The following is a 21,965-nucleotide window of genomic DNA, read 5'->3' as shown; positions in this document are numbered from 1 at the left end:
TGTTGGATATAGAGAAGAGACTGCACCTTGATGAATAGAAGATTAGTTGATGACCTTAGAGCTTTTGGGGATATGATTTAAAGCCATTTTTCCATGCTAGGTATGTTATAGAATATGTGTTTAAAGTTTCGTTTGGTTCCGAGTAGTGGAAGACCTCAAATCCCTATTTTTGGCCTTCTTGGTCAGCTGGGTCGAGTGCTTGGGTCAACTGGGCAATGCTACCCAGCCAATCGACCCAGAGTTGCTAAACTCGAACAGAATCTTTTGTTTTGAGCATCTTGCTATATATACCCCATGACTTCGTGATTTTAGTATCCCTAGCCTCCATAACACTTAGAGAACGAAGGGAAACCATCTCCAAGCCTCCAAGAGTGAAGAAGAAGACCTGATCTTGCAATCTTGCAAACTCTCTCTCTTGTTCTTCAATTAAAGGTTAGTAATCTATCTTTTATGTTAATGATTTATTCTTTCCATGATCACTCTCATCTCTGAACTGAGATTATGATGAAGATGCTGCAACCTTGTAGTCATATCTTTACAATCTCTTTTCATTCTCTTGCACTATGATCATCTCATTCATTATTGACATGATTCTTACGATTTCTTCTTAAACTATGATAATATTTCCTATTTTGATTCATTCTAGCATTATAGATGCTTCTCTATGATTATTCATACCTCTGATCTACTGTGTTCTTGTACTAGAATGAGATCTAATCATCTCTAGTTCATCTCTTTCATTCATAGCATGTTTCCAATGAAAACTATGATTTTTACCAAAATAGAAACTATGGTTCTAAATTAGTAAGTAATGTTTTAATGGTGGTTTGATGTCTAAATTATGCTTTTTAGTCTTAGACTACTGTGTTAGACAATCCCTCCAAGTTTTGTCGCATTCCAGTTTGTGTAGCATAGGTTTCGGACCAAGATTCTATTTTTATTTTCGAATTTGCTCTTGGGCAGATTGCCTAGGTCGACTGGAGCACTCAACCTAGCCAATCAACCCGCAACAGCAGAATCTGTTTTCTTCGTCCGATTTGATTCGATTGATGCTCATTCTTTTAGGACTACTTCCTAATGACTGTATGATGTTATTCTAGGGTTTATTTGCTAACTTTGGATTCATCCTCTTGTCCGTCCGGAATATATTCGAATCTATTTAAGGTAAGGACAGTTGTTACCATATTAACATAGATTGCATAGATTAAGTTTCTAATTTGTGAATTACTTAGATTTGCTACTGTTATGTTAGTTTCTATTATGATATGAATGATGTAAGTACAGTAGGATCTTATTTCCTTATTTACTTAATGTACTTGGATCATGTATGAATACTTATTCATGTATGTTGCTCATTATTTTGATATTGTCTTATTATACTCTTTCATATGATGAGATATCTGTCGTGGATAATATGACTGAATTATGATTGTGATTATTTAGGTATGATTTGGGATTGGGGAATGTCTTTTTGACATTTCTGTCCTTGGACCTCATTGGGAGTAGTATGGGATATTTCCAATGTTGCCCTTTGACACTTTCCCGGATTATTGGTTGTCATACCTAGGACTTGTCTAGCAGTGTTTGGCTAGGTTATACCCTTGTTATATTAGACCCGATTTGGAAGGTTATTGAGACCGAATGACCCGTGGTAGCAATGGGGATTCATGGGTCTTCAAGACCGGTGAGTTATATCCGTGAGGGGACATGAATCACATTGTGGGACCATTTATGGGTAGAGTTGCATATGGATAATGTCACATCCCGCCCAAATACACCCAGCCTATACCCTATCTGGGTTTACCCGGGAAGTGATCCACAGCCCAAAAGATCAAGTTTAGGAACGATCATATCCATTTAGCACAATAACATAATCAAAAGCAAGAACAAATCATTGTATTCTAATAAGTTAACAATAAAAATCAAGAAAGGATCACAGAAGGATCACTAAAGAATATCAGAGTGCGGAATAACAAGATACCAAATCAAAAGACAACTGTAGAGTATAGCGGAAATATACCCCACAACATATGCAGAAGGTAGATCGAAATCTAAAGCAAGCTCTAAGCTAATACAAGTAAAATAAAAGTCTAGAAGAAACAAGAGAATCTAATCCACATCTTCAGTCGGCTCTTCTTCTTCTTCAGTCTTCATCCTCTTCACTTTAGAGTCATGCTCTTGAAGCTTCAGATCAGCATCTAGCGCACGATCCCATCGACGAATAAGATGATGCCGGCTGCCATCAATAGGAGCCATCAGTGCAGCCCAAATCCGAGTGTTGGCTGCTTCGCTGTTCATTACCTTGTCCAAGGACATCCGGAGCTGTACCATGCACGGAAAGGTTCTCCGTACTGGGGCACGGGTTCTCTTTCGTACCTGCAATGTCATCTAAAAACAAGCCCCCCGAAGGGTAAGCTCAAAAGAACTTAGCAAGTAAACCAAACACAATAAGCATCTTCACATGCATTCACAAACAAACATATATGCAATTATATGAAACAATATATGCAAATATGCTTCTAAATCTATATATGTATGCTGGTCTCTATTGGCTGACATGCTTTAAGTCATAGCACCATACTTCTTTGGGTAGGTCTCATCTCACAACGCCGGTTTGCAAAGGGTCCTTCATCCATCTTGGACAATCCATGGCTGGGGGTTAAGTCACCGCTCTCTCACATAACCGTTTGGTCTAAGTATTGGCGCATGTCAAGGTAAAGCCTAGCCCAATGCAAGTCTTATACTTAGTCATATCAACTCAGATCCAGATACGTCCATTCCTCGCCCCTGGCGATCCTTTCCGGTATCCTTCACACTAGAGTCAGCATAATCCCAGACTACGGACTCATCAACCCTATAGGTCATCCACATATAGTAAACGGGAAGCTCTCATGTCCTCTCATTGGTTGGTTACCGGTCTTAAGCGCCCATGAGCCCAAGTCTATCCATATGCAACCCTACCCATAAATGGCCCCCACAATGTGATTTATGTCCCCTCACGGGTTGGTTACCGGTCTTGAGCGCCCATCAAATCCCATTGCTACCACGGGTCGTTCGGTCTCAATACCCTTCCGAATCGGGTCTGATATAACAGGGAATATCCTAGCCAAACACTGCTAGGCAAGTCCTAGGTATGACAACCAATAATCCGGGAAAGTGTCAAAGAGCAACATTGGAAATATCCCATACTATCCCCAATGAGTTCCACGGACAGAAATGTCAAAAGGACATTCCCCAATCCCAAATCATACCTAAACAATCACAATCACAATTCAGTCATATCATCCACGACAGATATCTCATCAAATAGAAGAGTATAATAAGACAAAATTAAATGAATGAGAAACATACATGAATAAGTATTCATTCATGATCAAGTACATAAAGTAAATAAGGAAACAAGATCCTACTGTACTTACAGCATTCATATCATAATAAAAACTAACATAACAGTAGCTAAATCATGCATTCATGTCATAATACATAAAGACATGTAAATAGGCATATTGTGAGTTGGAATACTCACCTCGAAATCCGGACTTATAGTCTTCAAATAAGAAATCAGAGAACAGATCCAAAATCACCTAAACAAGCTTGACAAAACATGTATAGGTCATAAGAAGTGATTCCAAAAGATTGGAGTCGAAACGGATGAAAAACAGAGTGGCTGTCACTGCGGGTTGATTGGCTGGGTTGAGTGCTCTAGTCGACCCAGGCAATCTGCCCAAGAGCAAATCCGAAAATAAAAAGAGAATCTTGATCCGAAACCTATGCTACACAAACCGGAATGCCACGAAACTTGGAGGGAATGTCTAACACAGTAGTCTAAGACTAAAAAGCATATTTTAGACATCAAACCACCATTAAAACCATTACTTACTAATTTAGAATCATAGTTTCTATTTTGGAAAACAAGACTTTCTAATTTGGAAAACAACATGGTTTTCATTGAAAACAAGCTATGAATGAAAGAGATGAACTAGAGATGATGAGACCTCATTCTAGTATATGAACACAGTAAATCAAGAGTAAGAATGATCATAGAGATGCATCTACTATGCTAGAAGAAATCGAAATAAGAACATGATCATAGTTTAAGAAGAAATCATGAAAATCATGTGGAGAACGAATATGAAATCATAGCATATAGAATGAGAAGAGATTGTAGAAGATATGATTGCAGAGATGCAATATCTTCCTCGTAATCTCAGATCAGAGAAGAGAATGATCCTAGTAAGAATGAATCAATAGCATAATAAATTGAATACTAACCTTTGATTGAAGAACAAGAGAGAGAAAGCTTGAGAGTTGAATGTAGATCTTCTTCTACACCAATGGAGGCTTAGAGATGAGTTCCCGTCGTTCTCTAGGTGTTTTGGAGGCTAGGGATACTAAAAACACGAAGTTATGAGGTATATATAGCGATAAAGACCTAAACAGAAGATTCTGCTCGAATTCTGTTTGCTTGGGTCGAGTGGGTGGGTAGCATGGCCCAGTCGACCCAAGCTGACAGCATAGCCTAAAACAGGGATTTGAGGGCCTTTCTCTTATCGGAATCAAACGAAACTTTCTACACAACAACTATAACTTACCTAGCACAGGAAAATGGCTTTAAATCATATCTAACCATGCTCTAAGGTCATCAACCAATCTTCTCTTCATCAAGGTGCATTCTCTTTTCTAAATCAACCAAGCTCTTCAAGTAGGGAATTCCATCATCAATTTTCTATGGGTTTTCGAATCTACACTAAGGGAGAGGTCCGACTTGACTTCCTAGGACCTTCTAAACATAACAACTCCATACTCAAGGTCCAACTTCAAGGTTAAACATCGAACAAGTTCTTCTTCATCCAAAACAAATAGGGTGTCTAATTTAGGTTTTGGGCTGGATTTCACAGATAGTTTTGGGCTCATGGGCGTTCATGACCGGTAACCAACCCGTGTGAGGACATGAGAGCTTCCCGTTTACTATATGTGGATGACCTATAGGGTTGATGAGTCCGTATTTAAGAGAGTCGTATTTGCCAACCGGCGTTGTGAGATGAGACCTACCCAAAGAAGTATGGTGCTATGACTTAAAGCATGTCTGCCTATAGAGACCAGCATACATAGAGTTAGACTCATACATGCATTGTTGTCTCTTATCATATCACTTATTGCTTTGTTTGTGATACTATGTTATTTATGCTAATATGGAATAACTTGCCTTGCTGAGTTTCTTTTGAAACTCACTCCTTTTGTACAATATCTTTTGTTAGACTATTCTACAGGTTTTGATGGCTATGAAGCATAATATGAGGAAGCGCAAGATGAAGAAGCGTACCATACGCAAAGTGTTGGCAATTACGAAGATTGCTGTGAGGATTCCTCGAGTGGTCTCTCTTATTACCAGGATTAGCCCTACTATGGAGTGGGAGCGTCTGAGCATCATCGATGAAGTCTACGTTTATGAGGACATCCTTTATAAAGTAGAAAAGACTTTAGTTTAGTTAGATTATATCTTTCTTTCTTGTCTTTAGAATCAGTTGTAATCCCATTTGATTTTCGAACTACATTCCGCTATACTCGTGGAGTGAGATTCCGCCTCACTCTACTTTTGATTTATATATCTATTGATATATTTTCCGCACTCTGATGATTATTCCGTTACTTACTTTGATTCATTTGAATAATACTGTTAACATTGATTTAGTCTTGTTCTTGATTATATTGTTGTGAATGTGGGAGGATGATTTCACTAACTACTGGATCTTGTGGACAGTGGATCACACACTCAGGTATGCCCGATAGGGTACCGGTTGGGTGGATGTGACACCAAGTCTATCTATATGCAACTCTACCCATAAATGGCCCCCACAATGTGATTCATGTCCCCTCATAGGTTGGTTACCGGTCTTGAACGCCCATGAATCCCCATTGTTACCACGGGTCGTTCGGTCTCAATACCCTTCCGAATTAGGTCTGATATAACATGGAATATCCTAGCCAAACACTGCTAGACAAGTCCTAGGTATGACAACCAATAATCCGGGAAAGTGTCAAAGGGCAACGTTGGAAATATCCCATACTACTCCCAATGAGGTCCAAGGACAGAAATGTCAAAAAGACATTCCCCAATCCCAAATCATACCTAAATAATCACAATCATAATTCAGTCATATTATCCACGACAGATATCTCATCATATGAAAGAGTATAATAAGACAATATCAAAATAATGAGCAACATACATGAATAAGTATTCATACATGATCCAAGTACATTAAGTAAATAAGGAAATAAGATCCTACTGTACTTACATCATTCATATCATAATAGAAACTAACATAACAGTAGAAAATCTAAGTAATTCACAAATTAGAAACTTAATCTATGCAATCTATGTTAATATGGTAACAACTGTCCTTACCTTAAATAGATTCGAATATATTCCGGACGGACAAGAGGATGAATCCAAAGTTAGCAAATAAACCCTAGAATAACATCATGCAGTCATTAGGAAGTAGTCCTAAAAGAATGAGCATCAATCGAATCGGAACGGACGAAGAAATCCAATTCTGTCACTGCGGGTTGGTTGGCTGGGTTGACTGTTCCAGTCGACCCAGGCAATCTGCCCAAGAGTAAATCTAAATCCAAAAATAGTATTCTAAGGGTAATCTGGGTATTTCCTAGGGTTTTGGTTTCTATTGAACCAGGCCGGTTCACTTCATTGTATATGTTATTCTCTTGGTCCGGTTTGAGTCATTCGGATGCAAAACACGATTCAGATTTGGGGTTTTCTGAGTTTTCCCTCTGGCTCGTTCATGGCGACCTCTGTTCTTGATGCGATGCTTCAGTGGTGAAGTTGATCCTCAAATATGAAAGAGGGCTTTTGTTCGGCTTGGTGAGAAGGACACTCGACGGTGATATGAGTTCATATGGTTGCCCTATTGTGATTGTTCTGTACATTCTTTTCCTTGACATCTTGTAAGTCTTCATTTCTTTCATAGTAGATCAGACTCCATTCTTGAGCCCCGAAGACGTAGGCATCTAATGCTGAACTCCGTAATCAAATGCCCTGTGTCTCTTGTTCTTGCTTCCAATTTTCTTGGTAAATCACACGACCGAATGGCTTGTCTAGGTTAGGGTTTATAGGTTGTGTTTTTCTTTTCTTGCATCGATTCTAGGTAAATTACATGATCTAAACACCAAATGCGATCATGAATTAGAACTGGGAATATCAAATTGGCATCAGAGCCATGTTAGCCTGAGTTAGCCAAGTTGGGTGATTCGGTGGTGGAACCAGATTGGGTTCCTATGTGTTTCTGCTGGTTCATATGATCTCATATAGTAATTAGGTTTGATTATTGAATTGATTTGGTTATAGACTTATACTTCTGCTGTTGCTATTGTCGTTTACATAGTTAATCATATATATGCATAATTCTGTATGAAGCTGCTGCCACTGCCATTTGCAGATTTGTTTATATAAATGTGCATGATTCTGTATGATGCTATTGTCACTGCTGGTTACAGAATGTCCATCTTGTATTCTGTTTTAGTGCTTCTATAAACCTGTGATTCTGTAATTGATAACCTGTATGAAATGTATTCTGTTTTTATTAATTGTTAGCCAGTGTAAGCATGTTAGCCTATGATTAGGTGATGAGATGAAATCAAATTAGGGCTTTTGTATGATTTACATCTAATTTGATTGTTTGATCTCATACGGTTTTTGCAATTTTTAATTTCAGATCATGTATGTACTGCTTCCTGCTGCCTCATAACTCTACTGTTAACATTCGGTCCTATGCTTGATCTGATTTTTTAATTATTGTAATGGAATAAGCCTATGTATGAGAAGATATTCTGATATGGTTAATGTCTAATTAATCACTATTATATATTTTTTGCTAAATATTCTTGTATAAAATTGCATTATTATATTAGGTTGTCAATATTGGCACTTTACTTGGTTTGTATTGGCCTGTTGTGTTAACATCTAATTAAATAAATGCTGATGGTTTTGTTTTGAATGATATTAGCAAACAAAGTGTGATTAATTGATGCTTGATTAGTTTAAACTTTTTTCTTCAAAATTGTTTATATCAGTATTGTGATTTAATTCCAATGTATACTGATTGTTGTGATTTACCCGCTCCAAAGTGGAGTTAAGCAAGAGATTTAGTCTACCAGGGGAGGGTTCACCTTCCAGTATGGTTACCACAAGCTCTAGTAGAGCTGTAGGTCTAGGGGAGAGTCCTAGGTACCTAGATTTGGGAGTTCCAATGGGGATTTCCAGGGTAGACATTGAGAAGTTTGATGGGACTGGGGACTTTGGGATTTGGAAGAGAAAGGTCAGGGCTTTAATGGCACAACAGAAACTCCTTAGATCAATAGATGACCCAGACACTTTCTTGGATAGCATTGATCCTGTGTTAAGAACTGAAGTGATGGAGAATGCAATTGGTTGCATTATCTGGAATGTCATTGATAGTGTAATCAGGTGTTTAGATGATGAGGATAATACCCCTGTCAAGGTGTGGAATAAGCTTGAACAAATTTACCAAAAAAATAATCTAGGTAATAAGATATATCTAAAAGAAAGATTGTATGGATTTAAGATGGACCCTACAATCAGTCTTGATAAGAACCTAGATGTGTTTAAGAAGTTGATTCAAGACTTAGCCAGTACTGGGGAAAAGAGCAAATTTGAAGATCAAGATCTGTCTATTATCCTGCTAAATTCCCTTCATAATGATTATCTTGTTGTTAAGAATTCAATTAAGTATGCTTGTAATTGATTGATGCTCTAAAGAATAGGGAGTCAGAGTTGTTGGCTTTTGTAAAGACATCAGGGAGTGGGGACAATTTGTTTGTAAAGGGCAAGGGCTCTTACAAACATGGGAAGTCCAAGGGAAAGGATAAAGTGTATGACAATCATGAAAATAATAACAATAATAATAATGGGAATAATAATAAGTCTGATTCTAGCACAAGGAGATGTTATTTATGTAATAAAGTGGGTCATATTAAGAAATATTGTTTTGCATACAAGAGGAAACTGCAAGAAGGTGAGACATCTAACAATAATGTGCCTAAATCTGGTGAATTAAATATGTTTGAGGTCATTTGATGACCTAGGTGCTTTCTGTGGTAGCATAGACCTTGTTTTGAAGACCTGGTTGTTTGGGTTTCCATTGGGTGCACACTTTGGTTTATCCTATTCTGTTCCTTTGTTAAAGGGAGGTGGTCTATTTATCTTTAAGGTGACATGCTTGTGTAAGGAAGCTGTTTATTTAATAAATCTGAGACAACATGTTTTATGCCTGGTTTTTTTCTATTAATATTGGTTAAGATATGCCTTATTGTGTGAGAATTCTTGACCAATTATGATAGTGTTGGCATGTTAAGTATTTGTTGTTGTTTTGTACTCTCATGGATGCTTTTATTTGCATTGTTATATATGTCTGACTGAGTTTTGAAATGCTAGAGTGGTAATAGGTGGTGTTGAGACTGTTTAGTACAGTTGATTACACACATGAGGATTCCTATTTCACTTGGTATAGCATTAGGTGTATCCCTGGTGTTTGGAGAGGTATAGTCTCCATGTTCAGCATGAGTGCTGGTTTTGACACAGTGTTTTCAAGTGTTTTGAGAGTTTGGTCTCCAGGGGGAGAGGTTTGTTCTCCAGTTCATCATTGGTGCTGGTCTTGACATAGGTATTGTCAAGAGGGTGTGTCCTCACATGTTGTTGGGGTTCACATGATATTCAGGGGATATGGTCTGTCAGCTTGTATGGTTTTGAGTGGGAGTAGTTATTGTTAGATTTATGGAGTTGTCTGGTAAGATGATTTGCACCAGTTTTATTGGTTAGGTTATGTCTTGTTTGCAGTCAGATTTTTATGTGTTCTTTGAGTCTGGTCTTGTAGGTTAGAGTTGTTAAGTCTTATTGAGTTTACTTCTTTTATCTCTGGTTTGGTTTCTACTCTAGGTGACCTGGATTTGTCTAGTTGTTGACTTGTGCCCGTCCTTATGGTGAGTGGGTGAAGAGGTCCTGGTTTGAATAGTGTTAATAGACCAATGATGGATTAGGAGTGGTATTGCCTTTTTGGTTTGTCTGGATTATTTTCATCTTGTTGGTTAAATGTAAGACTATAAGAGTGTTTGCGATCCTGAGTTACTCTCTTCATTATTTTAATGGGTAATTGGATACTTGTTGTCTTTCTTTACTTTAATGTAGAAGAAAGAATGATTTGGAACTTCTTTAGGCATTTTAACAACTGAATTTGAAAATATGACTTGTTAATGAATCCTGTTGTGGTTTCATTGGAATACCCTTGGCATTGATATATAAGACTTGATGTTTGAGTTTTTGCATTGTATTTTGCATTTAGGTTGACAGTTGCCTCTAGTTTCTCATTTCGTTTTCTGAGTCTTATATCTACCTTTATGTGGTTTACATATTGATTGCATGATTGATTCCTTGGGGAAGGTTTTAAAATCAGAATTTGAAATGAAAGTATTTGGATCTGTTAGGAATTTCCTAAGTTTTGGGATCTACTGGTTGAGGGGGAGAGATTTATGCTTACTTGTCATGTTTTATATATTTGAATTGTTAGAATCTCTCTTCTCTAGTGGTTAAGTTCTCTTATAGATCATGTGATATGTTTTAGACTTGACTTGGCTTATATTGTAAGCATTTGTGTAGATTCATGGGCTGTTATGGTATTATTAATTATGTCAGGATCCATGTTGTTCATCTATTGATATTTGTGAGGTTCTGTTAATCTAGGTTGGTTTTGGATATCACCATGGATTTCTTGAAATTTATACTAGTCTCTTGTTTAAAGTCTTACCTGTTTAAATTATATATTTATTATGCTTTGGTTGGCATGAGTAAGTCTATGTGGTGGGTTATTACCTTTTGTGGAGATTGTATACTTTGTTTTTCATTTATCTATGGTGTGGTGATGTCCAGGTATGTCTTGTGATTGTTTATCAGGTTTGCATATGTTGCAGTTTTAGGGGAGATGCTGCTCAAATTTTGTATGACTCTTGTTCTGTTTGTCTTTGTTATGAGATATATGCCTGGTGTGTGCATATGTACTCCCCATGTTGATTTGGTTGAGTTGTGAACTAGGAGTTGTTGTTGTTGTTGTTTATGGGTTTCTCTACCTGTTGCATTTGTTGCATGGTGTATTTGCAGTGAGTCCTTTAGTGTTGCATGGTTAGTGCATGTCTAGGTACTTTGCATATTTTGTTTGCTTTGTACTGTGGTCTCTTTTCTTTTGTGTGTGCAGGTACACTTGGACGATGACGGTTGAAGCCCGGTCTACTATGATGTTGTTTTTAGGCTTACCAGATTAAGGGGAAGATTGTAAGGGTAATTTGGGTATTTCCTAGTGTTGTGACTAAAATATCCACTTCCTGTTTATATCAGTCTAACCAGGTTCAACCGGATTCAGCTGATGAGATGAATGAATTTAAGGGTCCGCCCAAAGGTTAAACAAAGGCTTAATCATAGCCATCCGATCTATACTTTCCATCCGACGGTCATCAGTGATAAGAGACAACGTATTGAAGCCTATAAATAGAGCCAAGATTCTCATGAAAGGTAAGCTCATTCGAATATTCACACTCTTCTCGCTCATTTTCCATTAAAGCACTCTGAGAGCTCTACTTCTGATCATCTACTGACTAGATCGTCGGAGACGGGCCGATCAAGACGATCGGCTTCGTTTCTCACTGGTGTTCTATATTTCAGGAGCGAGAGGTTGATTGACGATTGAGCAAGCCAGATCGATCCAGATCTAAATGGATTGGTGCAAGGATTACGGTTCAAAGCCTCCGGCAATTTTAGCACCAACATTTGGCGCCGTCTGTGGGAATCTGAGCAAGAAGCTATGGCTCAACTACCGGAAGAGCAAGATGATTCACTGATCGTTCTTCTGCAATCTTTTTGTTCGGAGATCTTTGGCTCAGCGATCAATTTTTTCTTCTAAGATCTGTTTCATTTTCTAGATTCTTGAACAGTTACTATGAAGTTTTGTTGAAATCAACAATTTATTGCTATGATTCGCTAAAGAAAAAGGAAAGAGAAGAGACATCGTTCCTCATCGGAAGCGGTTTCCCAAAGTATTGAGTCTCCACTAGATCTTTGAATTTGATGTTTTCTAAAAAAATCTTTTAGTTTTGTCAGATCTGGGAGAAGCATCCGGATACTTGAAGTTCCGTGTACTGCAAACAAGATCTGAGTCGGTTATGTGAGTTTGGAGAAGAAAGCGAGATCATCCTCACGGCTCTTATATCTTGGTTTTCATAAGGATTTCTCGGATTGTCTTTTTCAATGGCTTCTCTATTCTTTCACCGTTTCTAATAGTATTGATTCTCTAAAAGAAAAAGAAAAAAAAAAGTGACAATATTGGTGGAGCAAGAAGCATCCTGCTATATCTTGTTTTTTGATCTCTGGTTCTAGCTTCGATCTATCTCTAGATCTTTGATCGGCATCTCAAAATATCCTTATTATTCTGATCGGTGTCTCGATCGGCAGTTTTTCTTTTTGTCCTGTGACTAGCGTTTCTTCTGGATTTGGTTCTTTACCTTTTGGATCTACTGATTTGGTTCTTCAGAACCGCACCTCTTTCGCTTAATGAGGCTGAGTTTGAGGGATGCCATAAAATGCCCCAGATTTCTCACTTTCACTTCTTCTCTTCGACACGGTGAATATTTTAAGCGAGACAGAGCACCTGCTGGAACTGATTATGGTTCCACAGAACAACCAGCAAAACGAAGTCTATGCTGCCTCTGGCCGGCGAACGCATCTGTAAGCAGCAAAACTTCTCTTACCGTTCCACTTGGACCGGTAGCCGCTTCAGGAAGCTCAAGAATCAACTTCTCGAACTACTCTATATCGGCCAATCTTGGCAAATCTTGTTTTCTATCAGCTGGTGTTGAGATCACACATCTGGAACTCTGCAGCGACGGCGTGACTGTAGTTCACTGCCTCAACTATCCTCTGATGCAACTAGTGTGGGGATGCCATGCTTCGTCTGCGCAGCAATGGAATCGGCGTTCTGGCTATTGCGATAAAATTCAGAAACTAGTCGGTCTCAAAGAAGGTCTTCATCCGATCCATGGTGATTTGCTGTTAGGTTACCCTCTGAAACGGACAATCCATGATGTTTTTCTTGCAAGGCTACCTATCTTCTACACATGTCCAATTGAGGCTAATGCAGATGACGAAGAATTCCTTTTAAATCTGTCTTACACGAGTTCCATAAAGACTGTTTAGATCAGTGGTTGAGGAGAGAGTAGGCCACTTGTCCGCTTTGCAGAAGCTATGTGTCACTTGAGGAAGTTGTGTTTCAACAGAAGCATTTGAGGAGCAAAACTACCGAGTTATACAGAGAAGAGGTGCAACTTGCGTTTATGATCTCAGCTACTCTTGATGCGATTTATGTACTTGTTCTTGGAGTCTCTTTAGTTCCTGTTTCTCCCAGCTTCAGATCGTCAGAGTCTTGCCCAGACTACAGATGCAGTTTCAGCTTGTAGAGCCCTAGTAAATCTGCTTGAAGACCAACCTTCAGAAGAAATGAAAGTTGTTGCTATTTGTGTGTTGCTATTTGTGCCTGATCGAAGCAACTTTACCAACACTGCAACAGGTACTTCCAGAAAATATTGAGAGCTGAACTGCAAGATACTGCCTAGGACAGAAGCAGCAGATTCCCGCAATGCATGAGGCAATGGAGGATCCACTTGTAAAATGAGTTTCGACAGCTCATTGACACCACCTTCTTCTGCAATTTCATTTGGCTACTGTTTAGCAATAGAATTGTTCGATGAAATGCCTCAGTACATTTTGGTACTGAAAATAAGTACAGAAATCGCCACATCAGCTACATCTCACATCTGTTCTCATGCAAAAGCTTCTGTTGTTGTTGAAGGAGCTCCTCTTGTTTCTTGCGATTGAATTCAGCCAGCTTTTGCAAAGCAGCCCTGTTTTCTTCCAATGCTTGCGAATGGAAGTTGGTAAGATTCATGAAGCAATGCCATTCCTGCCTCTTAACTCTTCCTTCATTTCTGTTTGCTCTTCACGAAGCTCTAATTGAGAAGCTACTATTTCTTTTGATTGCACGAAAATAGCCTTTGAATGTTCTAATGCAGCATCATTTTGAATTATAACATCCTTGGAAGTCTCTGACATTTGTTGGGTTTGGAGATCAATTGATGTTAATGAATCTTGGATTTGGTTGGAGTTCTGTAACAATTTCCCTGATCTATTTTCCATGCTTCCTAGTTTATCCTCAACGAGTTCAGCTGATCTCTTTAAATCATTTATCAATCTCTTTGTTTGTTGCTTGAATGCATCACTCTGTAACTGATGGCGAATTAAGTTGGTCTACAGGAAGAATTCAAGATACACTTTATGTGCTTGCTCATCTGTTGGTGCAAATCTCGAACAACATTGCCAACTGCTAGGCTTTTGAGAGAATTCGATTTGGGCTTTCAAGAATATGTGTTTGTTTCTGCCAACTGCTAACTGCTATTTGTTTCTGTTTTTGAGTGGATGGATTTGGCTTACAATAACTTGACAAGTTATATACGTGTTGAGCTTACAAGTTTTCCAACTCTACATGTCATGGATATATCAAACAATGAATTCAAAGGTTCCATACCAGAGAAGTTTGGAAACTCTTCAAGCTTGGTACTTCTAAACATCTCTTTCAATAATATTTCTGGTTATGTCCCTCCAAAACAGATTTTCAGATCCATGGATATGAGTGCTTTCATTGGAAACCTCCAACTACGTGGAGGACCACTGTCACCATGTGGTTCAAAAGAAATTCCACGTGTGGCTCGTTGCGAATTGGGAAGCAAAGGCACTGAGAAACTTAAATGGGTTCAGCAATCATGTGCAGCAGTTTTTTGGGCTTCCTCGATTTACAGCAAATGATGTACTGAAGAGCTTCAATTACCTAGAGTCAATAGAACCAGTGCCACCATTATCAGCTGCAGTCAGCAAGGTTGTTCTGCCAACAGGAATAACAGTTTCAGTATGGAAGTTTGAAGTGTAAAGTATTGGGAAGATGCAGGGGATGCCACCACATACACCTAGCTCATCATCTACAATCCAGAGGATCAAATGAGAAGAAGCAGTGGCAGCAGCAGCAACAACTGCTGGGGTTATAGAGGAAGGCCTTCGCTTGGATGGTTGAGAAAGGAGAGAGTACATGATGACTTTTTTCAAAGCTTTCAGAATTTAATTTAATTCTGATAAAGGCAATCAAAGGAGGTTGTCAACTAGTATCTTGATCTGAGCTGGACTTGAAATGCTTCAAAGAAAAAACATTCTAGCAGTTTCTGAAATGTTTAGAACAAAGAAGTAGCAAATGTGAAAGGCTACATCAAATAACAGCCCAAATGATGGTAGCTTGAATAGCAGCAGCAACAATGGATGCTACATTCCCAATATTCTTATTTTCCGAAAGCTTTTCTATTCAAGTACCAACTCCTCAAAGAAGCATTTCAAAGATTCTTGAAGAATTTGAGTGCAGAAAGAGATCATGGAGCAAAAAATCTACTGCAATAAAAAGATAAGTATATTAGAGTTTCTTGGTCATCATTTCTTTTTCTAACAATAGTTGATTTACAAATTCCTGGTCATCATTTCTTTTTCTAACAATATTTGAAATCTTCGATTTACAAAGATTCATTCTACAAAGAGTGTTTGTCATATATAACCTATAGATGAATTTGGAATATCAAGAGGAATATATCAAAAATTCCAGATGAGTGCAGCTCTTTACTTGCAGATGGTTACTCACTTCAGCTTCCTTAAAAAAAAAATTAAAAAAAAAAGGAGAAATAATAGACATTGGTGAAATATGCATTCTGTTAGTACTATATATAGTTAACTTATGACGAAAGTTTTGAGTAAATAGAATATAAGTTTAGAGGAGTCATAGAAGTTTTTATTTTGTTTTATATGTTTCTGTTAATTGCATATAGATATCAGTACCCTAAACAAACATTTGTGAAGTGTTTTATTTGTTTTTATTATTAATCATAAAAGAATGTCGAGTTATCCTTCTGGTTGCATATAGGAAGGATGAGATATCGTCTTATCTTAATGAGGCAGGAATCCATATATTCTATACTGAACTGATATGAAATGCTTAGTTCCTAACCATTCATTAATCAGGCTTTTTATTAAGTTTCTAACCGTGGGCTTCCCTATAGTGTTATGATATATTATTCTCCTAGTATGATTGTCAAGTTTAGAATTGAAGCTTTAAGTTTGCAGGTGGAAATAGAAAAAGGAGGAAATACATCTTGGGAGTTCATCAGTCCAAAACTACATAAATTAAAATTTCTTGAGGAGTTGCAATTATAGCAAACTTCATATTATCATTTTATTATTTGATCTTGCACTTTATGGCAAACTTTGATCTTTCACTTTGCTCAATTTTAACAGACTGGACATTAAAGCATTGATCATTGTGCAACTTTCTCTAAAGACTTCTCTCAGCCACATAAAAGGTTGATCTCGGCTATGAAGGCTTCTGACCAGCAATTTTCTATAGAGCAGAGACTGATCATCATTCTTGAAGACTTACATTATTCTTGAAGACTTATATTATTCTTGAAGACTTATTTCTATCAGTAGAAAGGAGACATGATTTTCTGGTATTCTTGGAAAAATCATCTTATTAAGCGTGGTCATCCAAAATTTCTTCTTCATTATTAATCCAAAGAAACATTTTTGCGAACTAGTCTTCTGATCATGCCATTTCAACGCGGATCCAGGGTCATTCCTTTTGAGGGTGATCTCGACTTTCTGAAGTCAGGCCCAAGTGGTCAGCCTTACGAGGTCACGTCATGCCTTTTCAATGCTGACTCAGGGTCACTCCTTCCGAGGATGATCCCGGCTTTCCGAAGTCAGGCTCAAGTAGCCAGCCATCTGAGGCGTGATTATGCTAGTTGATCCGGATCATTCCGTACCGAGGGTGGTCCCGACTCTTCGTGAGTTAGGCTCAAGTAGCCAGCCTTCCGAGGCCTAGTCATGCTTTCCTAAGCTGATCACGGATCATTCCGTATCGAGGGTGGTCCCGACTCTTCGTGAGTTAGGCTCAAGTAGCCAGCCTTCCGAGGCCTGGTCATGCTTTCCGAAGCTGATCACGGATCATTCCGTACCGAGGATGATCCCGACTTTACGTAAGTCAGGCTTAGGTAGCCAGGTCATGCTAAGCTAATCACGGATCATTCCTTTCGCGAGGGTGATCCCGGATTGTTCCTTCCGAGGAATGATCCCGACTTTCCGAAGTCAGGCTCAAGTAGCCAGCCTTCCGAGGCCTGGTCATGCTCTCCGAAGCTGATCATGGATCATTCCGTACCGAGGGTGGTCCCGACTCTTCGTGAGTTAGGCTCAAGTAGCCAGCCTTCCGAGGCCTGGTCATGCTTTCCGAAGCTGATCACGGATCATTTCGTACCGAGGGTGATCCCGGATTGTTCCTTCCGAGGAATGATCCCGACTTTCCGAAGTCAGGCTCCAGTAGCCATCTTTCTAAGGCAGCATCTCTTCAAGGCAATTTTTTGATTGAGAACAATGGAATTAATCAATAAAACAATTCAAGGATCAGGAGGATTATTTATCGAAAGCTTAAAGATTTTCTGCAGGCCATTATCTGAGAATATCTGATCAGCTATTAAAGCTTCATCAGCTATATTTTCTTCATAAATATCTCATCAGAAACTAATACTGAATACAAGTTTGATCAGAAATATATATCTAATTAGATATGCAATGATCAGAGGATGATAAGTCAATATTATAAAGAATTCCTTCAAACTACTACTCTGTCAAAGCCAAAAGGAGCTGATCAAGAAAATTTCTCACAAAGCAGATTATATTGAAGATTCTAATCAAAGTTGCTAAGACTCTCTTCAACTATTGTCTAAAGGACAAAAAGCTTCTGATCAGTTATTAAGGCTTTCGTCAGCTATTTTCTCTGAAAGTTTCTGATCAGCTATTAAGGCTCTCATTAGCCATTTTCTCTAAAAGTTTCTGATCAACTATTGAGGTTATGATCAGCCATTTTCTCAAAAAGGCATCTGATCAGTTATTAAGGCTTTCGTCAGCTATTTTCTCTGAAAGTTTCTGATCAGCTATTAAGGCTCTCATTAGCCGTTTTCTCTAAAAGTTTCTGATTAGCTATTGAGGCTCTCATCAGAAGTTTTCTCTGAATGCATCTGATAAGTTATTAAGGCTTTCGTCAGCTATTTTCTCAAAAAGCTTCATCAGCCACTCTTTCCTAAGAATACTTCATCAGCAACTGATCAAAGATACAGCAAGTGATCAGAAATACAACAAGTGGTCAGAAATATAGTATGTGGTCAGATGTGCAGCAGATAAGCTCAAGTATTGAAGAATTCTCACAACCAATACAAGATGAAGAATATTCTGAAGTCACTTGAAAGAAAGATTCAAACCTCCTTACCAGAGTCTCATACAAGTTCGACCTGATCAACAGGCTTGGGGGCTTGTGTTGTGACTAAAATATCCACTTCCTGTTTATATCAGTCTAACCAGGTTCAACCGGATTCAGCTGATGAGATGAATGAATTTAAGGGTCCGCCCAAAGGTTAAACAAAGGCTTAATCATAGCCATCCGATCTATACTTTCCATCCGACGGTCATCAGTGATAAGAGACAACGTATTGAAGCCTATAAATAGAGCCAAGATTCTCATGAAAGGTAAGCTCATTCGAAAATTCACACTCTTCTCGCTCATTTTCCATTAAAGCACTCTGAGAGCTCTACTTCTGATCATCTACTGACTAGATCGTCAGAGACGGGCCGATCAAGACGGTCGGCTTCGTTTCTCACTGGTGTTCTATATTTCAGGAGCGAGAGGTTGATTGACGATTGAGCAAGCTAGATCGATCCAGATCTAAATGGATTGGTGCAAGGATTACGGTTCAAAGCCCCCGGCAATTTTAGCACCAACACCTAGGGTTTTAGTTTCTATTGAACCAGGCCGGTTCACTTCATTGTATATGTTATTCTCTTGGTCTGGTTCGAGTCATTCGGATGCAAAACACGATTCAGATTTGGGGTTTTCTGAGTTTTCTCTCTGGCTTGTTCATGGCGACCTCTGTTCTTGATGCGATGCTTCAGTGGTGAAGTTGATCCTCAAATATGAAAGAGGGATTTTGTTCGGCTTGGTGAGAAGGACACTCGACCGTGACATGAGTTCATATGGTTGCCCTATTGTGATTGTTCTGTACATTCCTTTCCCTGACATCTTGTAAGTCTTCATTTCTTTCATAGTAGATCGGACTCCATTCTTGAGTCCCGGAGACGTAGGCATCTAATGCCGAACTCTATAATCAAATGTCCCGTGTCTCTTGTGTTCTTGCTTCCAATTTTCTTGGTAAATCACACGACCGAATGGCTTGTCTAGGTTAGGGTTTATAGGTTGTGTTTTTCTTTTCTTGCATCGATTCTAGGTAAATTACATGACCTAAACACCAAATCCGATCATGAATTAGAACTGGGAATATCAAGTATCTTGATCCGAAACCTATGCTATACAATCTGGAATGCTACGAAACTTGGAGAGAATGTCTAACACAGTAGTCTAAGACTAAAAAGCATATTTTAGACATCAAACAACGATTAAAACCATTACTTACTAATTTGAAATCATACTTTCTATTTTGGTCAAAATCATGGTTTTCATTGAAAACATGCTATGAATGAAAGAGATGAACTAGAGATGATGAGATCTCATTCTAGTACAAGAACACAGTAAATCGGAAGCAAGCATTTTCTATTTCTTTGCTTCACGTTCCGAAGCACCAGCATGACTAATGGACAAGTCAAGTTCTTTTTTCAAAGAGTTGACCTTATCATTCTCCTCTTTTAGTCCCGCAACCTCCTTTTTCAACCGCTCCACTTTAGAATTTGCCATCACCAAATGCTCTTCACGAGTCTGGAGTAGGGAACCACAACAACCAACTCGGTTCAAAGCCTTAATATGTTGGTAGAAGCTCAGCACAACATTCCTGAGAAAACAGACGAATTATGAAAAAATCCTAAGAAGGATTACAAAAAAGCGACATGCAATCGGGGGAAGTACCTTGTTGAGAGACGAACGAGGGTGTCATCACTCAAAGACTCCAAGGCTTGACGATCGGCTGGCATCAGGCTGAGAGAGCTCCATTCAGCAACTTTCTCATGGTCCTGCGTGACCCGGTCCGACACACTCAACGTCCACTGTGGAACAAAGGTCTCCTCAGAGTCTTTGCTCTTCTGGGATTTCTTCAGAACAAAGGCCTCAGTCGAATCGTGCTTCCTCTTGGTTCGGGCCGAGGAAAGAACTTCGGCCTCTTCCACCATTGGACTTTTGCCTTTGCCTGAGGGTTCGACTACTGGCTTCAAATTTCTAATACCCTTGTAAGAAGGGTCCAGAGGGGGCAGAGCAGCTATGTCTTCTGCCGTTAATGTACAGGGGGATCGTTGTTCTGCAGCTACAATGGCCTTGGCAGCTTTGGCTCGAAGACTCTCTGGGTTAACCTTAGGAGACACTGCAAGGAAGAACAAAAGTCAAAAAACCAAATCAAGCTACAGTACGCTCAAAAAAAGCAAGCACAACAGTTAGAAAGCTCATAGGGAGCTAGTCCCCAATACGGGAGAATTGGGGTGTATTCCATCTCATAACCATGTATTTCTTGATACCATGGAATGGACTTTGATTTTTCTGGCAGCCGCTCTTTCGGTTTTGGACAGCTGAAGGACCCGATTACCTTCGGAATATGAAGTAAATAGCTTCCAAGTGGTCAGAAAAATTGAGGTTTGATTGAAGCGCTTAGCAGAAAAAATACCATTTGTACCATCCTATGTGATTGGAAGGACAAGTTCCCTTAACAAGGATACTACCCGACCATCCAAGGTCAACCTTATTGCGCTTGAAGAGAAAAACCCAACCCAAAGGATTGGAAAGAGAAAGAACATGAAAATGTACAAAAAAAGGGAGAGAATGTGTGATACCAGGTTCAAAGCATAAACCCAAAAAGCCGACGATGATACTCCAGCTATTAGGGAGGAGCATTACGGGACAAATGTCCTAGTGATTTAAAATAGCGGAAAACAAAGGATTGAAGAATGGAAAGCAAACTCCACTTTCCAGTGTATCTATATACAAGGAAAATTCGTCGGGAGGATTCGAATTGACCCTCTCGTCAGTATTGGGAGCTCTAAGATAGTACGAAGGAGGAAAATCAAAACGTTCGATGGCCGACGGGAGATCAATTTCAATATAGGAGGAAGCAACACTAAGGTCGTCCTTAGACCTACTAGGCTACTTACACTGCCCAGAAGCCTTGACAATCACTTTGGGAGTTCTGAATGGTCCAGACTCAGGAAGCACGGAAGGAACTTCAACGTCTAAAGCTGCTCTTTTCTGCTGGCTGACTTCTTCGAAGTCACGCCAAAGGGCAGTTAAAGTTTTCTTATCATTATCTGATTGGTCAAGGGGGACAGAAACAGGAGCCTCACCACCAGAATCGCCCTTACCAGCGTTATATTCAGAAGGACCCTCAGAAGAAACCCTACCACCTTCCATTACTATGAAGGCCTGGTTCTGGTTTTTTCTTACAAAAATAAAACGGAGATGAAAGTAAAAAAGATTGAGACAACAAGAAAAGAGAACAAAGGAGTCAGTGAACTTACTGATTCACCGAAGCAGGGAGCTTAAAAGTGAAGATGATGAAGTTTCAAATTCCAGACGAAGAGAATGAAACATATGAAGACAACGAATCGCTTTTAAGCACACAGATGATCGAAGACGTGTACAGTCAAGAGAAATTCAGCATCAACGATCAAGATCAGAAGACGTTTCAAAAAAGTTTGAATCAGAACAGGAGTTTTGAGAAACCGTTGTTTCGATTTCGTGGGCAATAATAATTTCGGCTGCAGAGGA

The sequence above is a fragment of the Hakea prostrata genome, chromosome 7, assembly GCF_041222555.1.
Source record: "Hakea prostrata isolate BN-2017 chromosome 7, UWA_Hpros_2, whole genome shotgun sequence".
NCBI classification, from domain to species: Eukaryota; Viridiplantae; Streptophyta; class Magnoliopsida; order Proteales; family Proteaceae; genus Hakea; species Hakea prostrata.
Note: the sequence above shows the minus strand (reverse complement) of the source record.